This window comes from Lycium ferocissimum, chromosome 11, assembly GCF_029784015.1.
Source record: "Lycium ferocissimum isolate CSIRO_LF1 chromosome 11, AGI_CSIRO_Lferr_CH_V1, whole genome shotgun sequence".
In the NCBI taxonomy this organism is placed as follows: domain Eukaryota; kingdom Viridiplantae; phylum Streptophyta; class Magnoliopsida; order Solanales; family Solanaceae; genus Lycium; species Lycium ferocissimum.
In genome coordinates, this window is record NC_081352.1 from 45990063 (window position 1) to 45998450 (window position 8388).

Here is an 8388-nt window from a genome sequence, read left to right on the forward strand (position 1 = left end):
AAAAGTTCACCATACCAATCTCCACAATTACAACTCTAATAACATGGCGACTTGAAAAATAGGTATTTATAAGAAGAAGATTGCATAATCTCAAAGAAACCAAGAATGTTCTCGAACGTCAGGTACTACAGTTAGAGAATGCCAATTAAGGAAAATAACAACATAATGGATGAATCTGTGAATGTATATGCCTTGCCTCATCCAAGATAATGCGATCCCACTTCACAGAATGCAAAACTGACTTCCTCCTTGACACATCTTCACTCAATTTTTCTATAGATTCTGTTTTCTGGTCCAGCATTTCTATCCGAGGTTTTGAGTTCTTGCTGTGCTGATGATTTGACTGTCTGGGCCTATATTCTGCCTCAACAATAGGGTACGTAGTGATGACAAAATCATATTCTTCAATATCGTGGTTAAGCTTGTTGGAACCAAGATAAACAAGAATTTTGTTGCTTCCTTCAATGGTGCATCGATTTATCTCATTTAGCCACTGCTGGAGAGCAACCACTGGACATATTACAAGGGTTCCCTTTACTAGTAGGAGTTTCTGGGAAGTACTTGGTGAAGAAGAAAATATACTGGAATCTTTCTTTAATTCGCGTTTAGCCAGAACAAGAGCTATTGCTTGAATAGTCTTGCCCATAACCATCTCATCGCCAAGAATACCGCCTTTGGCTTCAGATTCTTCTTGATTAAATGCCCAAAACAACCACTCCTTCCGCTACCTGAACAATGACACAATCATATTCGATGACGGCTCTGTTGTTTCATAAATCGATAAATTTTGAATATCCAAATCCAAATCATCTGAAATTTCACACAATATTTCCAAGAAAATCAAGAACCTTTGCAAGAATACTTCAAAAGAAAAAAAAAACAGAAGAATGAAGAAAAGAATAACCTGGAATTGACATTTTTCCAAGAATGCAGAGAGAAGTCTTTACACAAAAGAAAGAAGATTAAGGTGTAATTGAAATGGAACTGGTGAGATAGAGCTAACTCAAATTCAACTGGGAAGTTGATAGGCGGGAAGGACTATTTATAGCGACAATTGAAAACGCGAGTCATTTTTTAGCCTGTCTTGTTGTCTTTTGTTTTCTTTTTTTTAGGTGTGATATTTCTTTTAAACAAATAAAAATACTTCTCTCCCATGATCATATTTAATAACACTTTACTATATTATCTTAAAGATAATTGGAGGAGGAGGGAGTATAACTTCAATTTTCACTATAAATAGCAAGAACTCCGTCAGTCAATGTCGTATTTATTAACCGCCATAACATCTAATTAACTAAACCAATTTGATATGATGACATGTCAAAAAATCTAGCTAACCGCTCTAACTTTGAGTACTTGCTGACATGTCAAATGAGGTGGATAATTAATGTGCCCTATGCTTAGATCAAGGTTTCATATTCGGGAACACCCGATTAATAAAACAGTGCAAAAAAATAAAAACTTATATACATCCGATTTGAAGTTAGATAAATGTGCATGACAAATTTTATGTTATAGATATACTTCATCACATATAAAACCAAAGGCAAAACTTGCATGAAAAAGGGAAAAGATTTTAAAGAAATAAAGTCCCTTTGTTTCTTGCTGTCATCAAGCTCCAAGTTGTGCAACAAACATTGAACTGCGACCTGCCCAAAACTGCAGGTTAGGTGATCGCTGAATTGCCTAAATGCGTATCTGAGCTCCTAAGTTGATCATGAGTAATAACAGGGCGTGTGGGGTGTTTGGAGAGGGGTTAGTAGCGCGCAAGGTCAGCTTTGGATATATTAGCCTCTTCTGATTAGTTTTTGTTTCTTTTTTATTAGAAGTTGTATTTTGTTGTTTTAGACAGTATTGAAGGTGTTGGTTTTTTAACAAGGAAACGTAGAAAAAATACTGAGAGAAAAATATACTGCAATGCAATCAAAGGGAATTATATTATTTAGCTATGTTTAGCTTTGCATTTATAGGAAAAAATAATAAAAAGATAATCATAAACTAGCCTAAAATATTCCTGCAGGGTATATCTTTAACTAACCAATCTAGCCTAGAATATCTTTGCAGAATATATTTCTAACTAACTAATTACTAACAGTAAAACAAAGTTTATTCAAAAGCAGTAAAACAAAGTTATTGCAGTCCAAAAGCAAATATTCTAACACTCCTTGGTTTTGGGCTCGCAAACTCTAGACTTGGTGGAATTGACTTCGTGAACAAATACGCCAATTCATCTTTGGTCTTGCGCTTTTACGGCATGTGTTCATCTTTCGTTGGATTAAATGAGAAGTTTTTACCCCTCATTTTAACTCGTAAAATCTCTCCTGCTTAGTGGCATCAAATATTCGGCAGTACTTATCATCGAATAACAATTTAAATCCTTTTTCCATTAGCTGGCCAACACTTAATAGATTTTAATCAATATCAGGCACGTAAAGAACATCTAAAATTATTCTTGTACCTGAACTTGTTTTGATTGCAATAGTCCCTTTTCCTTTTGCAGTAATATAGTCACCATTCCCGATTCTGACTTTCTTGTTTTCCATTGACATAAACTCTTTAAAATATTTCTGTCATAAGTCATGTCGTTTGTACAACCATTGTCAATCATCCAAAATCAGATTTCTTGGTTGAAAAATATGTTGTCGCAAACAAGTGATCTTCTTCTTCTTCTTCATTGGCAACTTGTGTATCTGCTTCATATTTTTGAGATTTGTTTTGCAAATCACTGCTTCATGACCAAGTTGATTGCAGATCATACACTGTGCATCTGGCCTCTTCCAACATTTAAATGGAGGATGACCTTTTTTGCCACAATGCTGGCAAGGTGGGTAATTTTTCTTTGAATTATCATCCTTGCTTTGTGTCTTGTGGTTGGCTATCAAGGCTCCTTCAGCCATACCATCTTGTCTCATAAGCCTCCTTCGCTCTTGTGCCTACAATATATTTAGCAATTACGCCAAAGTAATCTTGGACGATGATCTTTGTGTTTTCCAAGGTAGTTATGGATACTTCGTATCTTTCGGGCACCGTAACAAGAATTTTTTCAACGATTCTTGAATCTTTAAACTTAGTGCCAAGCAACCTTACCTTGTTAACAATGCCAAGTAACGGTTTGCCAGTACTCTTTGACGGTCTCGCATTCCTTCATCTTTTGCAATTCGAATTTCCTTGTTAAATTCAACACCTTCATAACTCGTATTCTTTCATCTCCTGTGTATTCTTCCTTCAGATAATCTCAAATTTCTTTTGCTGTTTTGAGAGCCATAACTCTTATGAAAATTGTTGCGGACACGCCAACAAATAAAGTTGCTTTCGCCTTTGATTTTCTGACTTTCTTTTCTTTTTGGCTTTTGATCTGGGCCACGGTGGGATTATTTGCCAGCGGAAGAACATCATAATCCTCTTCCACGGCCTCCCAAAAATCTAAAGCCTCGAGATAAGTCTCCATTCTTACTGCCCATAAATGATAATTTTCACCATCAAAGACAGGAGGAGCTATTTGAGAAAAGCTATTTTCAAAATCCATCTCACTCACAGGCCCCTCAAGAAAATGGCTCTAGATACCAATTGTTGGTTTTTTAACAAAGAAACGTAGTAAATAACAGAGAAAAAATACTGAGAGAAAAATATATTGCAATGCAATCAAAGGGAATTATATTATTTAGCTATGTTTTGCTTTGCATTTATAGGAAAAAACAATAAAAAGATAATCATAAACTAGCCTAAAATATCTCTGCAAGGTATATCTTTAACTAACCAACCTAGCCTACAATATCTCTGCAGAATATATTTCTAACTAACTAATTACTAACAGTAAAACAAAGTTTATTCAAAAGCAGTAAAACAAAGTTACTGCAGTCCAAAAGCAAATATTGTAACAGAAGGAGAGTCTAGTATTGTATTTGCACTGTCAGGGCATAACGTCAATGACGGGCATGTCGCTCGTAAGCTAAACTATCCTAGCAAATTAAGCTGAGCTACACTAAATTGCATTCTATTGTCTTCTTGCTAATTGCTCACCTAAGAAAATCATGTTAGTTTATTTCTTTTTGATTTGTTTTCATTTATTTTGTGTGACTAGGTGCATAACATAGGGGTGGATGCCATTCTATATTGCCACGATATGTGCCAGAGAACTTTTTGTTTTATAAGTGACTCAGCGAGGGCGAAGTCTAAGTACGTCTAAGAAAATTAAATGCTAATCTAAGCTCAATTGAGTGCTAAAATGAATTCATGCAAGCTCAATTTACATGGCTGCTAACCGTAAGTTGAGTGGAACGCAGTTATGGAGAGGAGTACAGAGAGACATATTTTCTATTGAACTGTAAAATAATGAATCTTACAATGCTCATATCAGATATTTATCTTCTAATCAAGTCGGTGCTCAGGCAGTTAGTTAGTAACTAACTGCTCTGTACAAAGGCACCCTATAGTCTAGTCTAATTACACTTTGCACCCCTATATTTCCAATACTCCCCCTCAAGCTGGAGGGTGAAAGACATCGAACACTCCAAGCTTGGATAATAATAGTTGATGTTGTGCATCTCTAAGTCCTTTAATCATCAGGTTTGCCAGTTGCAAAGTAGCTGGTATACATTGTGGTGCAATCAGTCCACTCTTGATCTTTTCTCGCACAAAATGGCAATCTAATTTAATATGTTTGGTCCTTTCATAAAATAAGAAATTTGCTGCTATCTGAAGAGTTGATTTGCTGTCACAGTGCATTTTTCTGGTCCTGCTAATTGCACATTCAGTTCTTGTAACAAACCAACCATCCATGTGATCTCAGTTGATGCTGCTGCCATACTCTTATACTCTACCTCTGCAGAACTTCTACTGATAGTCTATTGTTTCTTTGATTTCCAGGACAGTAATGAATCTCTTAGTTTTAACATATAACCAGTCACAGACTTTCTTGTATTGGGACATGAAGCACAATAAGAGTCACAAAATGCTTCAAGCTGATCAACTGGTCCCTTCTTCATAAGGATTCCCATTCCCCGTGAACCTTTAAGATACCTTACAAGTCTCATGGCAACTTCGATGTGTGATTGCTTTTGATGTTGCATAAATTGACTCAATAGTTGTAATGGAAAACAAATGTCTGGTCTTGTGATGGTCACATAAATCAACTTCCCAATTAACTTCTGGGAACTATCAACATTTTGTAGAATTTCATCTCCTTGTACTCCGACATGCTCATCATAATCCACAGTAGTGAGCTCCTGACCTCAATTCCCAAAAGACCTTTAAGGGTCCAAGGTCTTTCATCTTGAAGTTATTATGCAAAGTCTTCTTAGCTTCCTCTACTAAAGTCACATTGCTACCAGTGATGAAGAGATCATCTACATAAACTAGAATATAATGACTACAATGTCTTGTCCTGATCTCTTTGTAAACAAAGGATGATCAATAATGGCTTTGAATGTATCCTGCTTCAAACAATGCATCAGTGAGTTTAATGTTCCATTATCTAGAATTCTATTTTAGGCCATACAAAGACTTGAGTAACCTGCAAAACCCCTTTGTACTCCAACACAACCTTGTTTTTCAATTGCACTAACATTATTCAACACATCTTTGCACGATGGAACATGGTGAAAGGCACGTGAGTCTACTATCCACTCACATTCAAGTACACTTGCCAGGAAAGCAAATATACCTGTCATGTTGGATGCAGTTGAGCTCTCTCCAATCTCCTTGTTATTCAACCCATTCGCCATATCTTCATACTGGCTCTCTAAGGGATGATGTCCTTGCATAAGTTGACTCATTTTTTCCATTTCTCCTTGAGCAGCTGCATTGTTGACATGTGGTCCCTTTCCTGTGTAGGTGGTTGATTCTTTTTGCTCTTGAAATCATGAGGATATTGAACTAGTCTATAACATTTATCTTTCAAATGTCCCTTATATCCACAATTCTTACATACCATGCACAACTCCAGGTTTTCTAGGATATGTACTTGGAGAACTCTATTCGGTGTATAAATTCTAACTTTTGCTAGAAGTTTGTCCAGGTTGATAGTTCTGATTCTGATTAGAACTTTGTCCAAGATAATAGTTCTAATTTTGACTAGAACTTTCCCAGGATAATAGTTTTGATTTTGACTAGAGTCCAGGATGAAAACTGTGATTCTGACTATTGTCTGATTAAGATTGGAACTTTGTCCGTGATAAAAGTTTTGACCTCTACCTGCTAGCATAGTTAGAGGTTCCTAACTTGTTGCTCCTACTCCTATTGTTCTTTGACTTTCTTCCTGAACTATTACAACATAGGCTTGGTTTATAGTAGGCACTGGTGTTCTCAATAAGATATCACTCCTAACATGTCCAATGCTCTCATTATTTTATATTGATTTGTAAAATAATGAATCTTACAATGCTCGTATAAGATATTTATCTTCTAATCAAGTCGGTGCTCAGGCAGTTAGTTATTAACTTACTACTCTTTACAAAGGCACCCTCTAGTCTAATCTAATTACACTTTGCACCCCTATATCTTTAATACTAAGTTTTAAGTGTGGGGTCGTTTCGACTCTTACTTTTACTTTGACTTGCCTTCTGAGATACAACTAGCGTGTTGCTTCTGTTGTTTACACGTTTAGGTAAAAATAAGAAAAATGGGAAGAGCTAAGATTGGCAAATCTGTACCTACACCATCCGAGGCTGCCCAGTCATCGAGGAAACATAAGGAGGCTGCGTCTAGCAATCACTATAAAGAAGTTGCTTAACAATCTGCCAGACCACCAAAGAGGTCCCGTCATGGACCCAAGCTTACTAATGATGAGGGAAAGAAGTGGCATAAGAATTTCAAACCGCACGACCGCTATGTGTTTGAGCGGGTATTGATGAGGTGATTGTAGAGAAGAAGTTTCCAAGAGTATTAGCAATTATGAAAGAACGGGGTTTGGACACTTTGCCACACCCACATGGTCAGAGAACTATACGCTACCACACGACAAATGGCAAGTAACTGATCAGGGAAACCCCCCTCCCCCACAACAAGACACTCGCTGAGTTCAGCTGCGACCGACCTATAGGGATATCCGTCATACTTTATGTGGGGAGCGATCTAAAGTTTTGTGGACCCACAATAGATGTAGAGAGCACCGCGAGATGTTGAAGAGTTGTTATACCCCATTTTAACCGGGTCAAAGTAGAGTACAACATATTACTGTCGATTGTGCTATGAACCGACTAATGTAGTTGAGACAACCGAGGAAACTCATCACGTCCTTTTGACTCTTTGGGAGAGGCAAGTCTTGAATAGCCTTTATCTTCGAAGGATCCAATTCTATGCCCCTCCTGCTCACAATAAAACCTAACAGCTTCCCAGCAGGAACACCAAATGAACACTTTACGGATTTAATTTCAAATTGTATCGCTCTCGGCTTTGTCAAAGAACTTCTTCAAATCCGTCGAGTGATCCGAATTCTTTCGTGACTTGATGATGATATCGTCCACATAGACTTCAATCTCCTTATGGATCATGTCATGAAAAATGGTAGTCATGGCTCTCATATAAAAGGCACCGCATTCTTGAGTCCAAAAGGCATCACTCGATAATAGTATACTATCCAGGTGTGATGAATGCCATTTTCTCGATCTTCTTCATCCATCGAATTTGATGGTATCTCGCGAAGCAATCAACGAATGACTGCAGCTCATGCTTCGCATAGTTATCAATAAGTATGTGAATATTTTTTTTGGGGGGGGGGGGGGGAATCATCTTTCGGGCTAGCTTTGTTGAGATCCCGATAATCCACGCATACCCTGACTTTGTCATCCTTCTTTGGTACAGGCACGATATTGGCTAGCCGAGTGGGATACTTCCCTAGCTCGAATGACCTTTGCATCAAATTGCTTGGAGACTTCTTCCTTGACTTTAAACTCAAATTCGGTTTAATATTTCTTTTTCTTTTGTTTCAACGCGGAGGACAAGATGGATCAATAGGCAACTTATATGAAACAATGTCCGTGCTTAGACCCTAAGCGTATCATCGTAAGACCATGAGAACACGTCTATATATTGTCTCAAAAGGTTGATCAATTCTTCCCTTTGTGACGGAGTTAAATGGACGCTAATTCTTGTTTCCCTCACTGTTTCTGAATCTCCCAAGTTTATGGTCTCTATTTCATCCAAATTTTGTTTTGGCTTATTCTCAAAATCTTCAAAATCTTTGGTTAACTCTTCAGGTTGCATGTCCTTTTCATATTCTTCAGAGTCTTGTTCGGCATTTACGATTGGTTGGCTTGTTTCATTACGTGTTACATTCACAGTATCAGCAGATTTACTAGTTTGATTGCTGAAAAAGAAAAGAGAAATTAATTAAATGAAGACAGAATAAAAAATAGAAAAGCATAGTTTGGATTTGGCATTTTAAGCTTT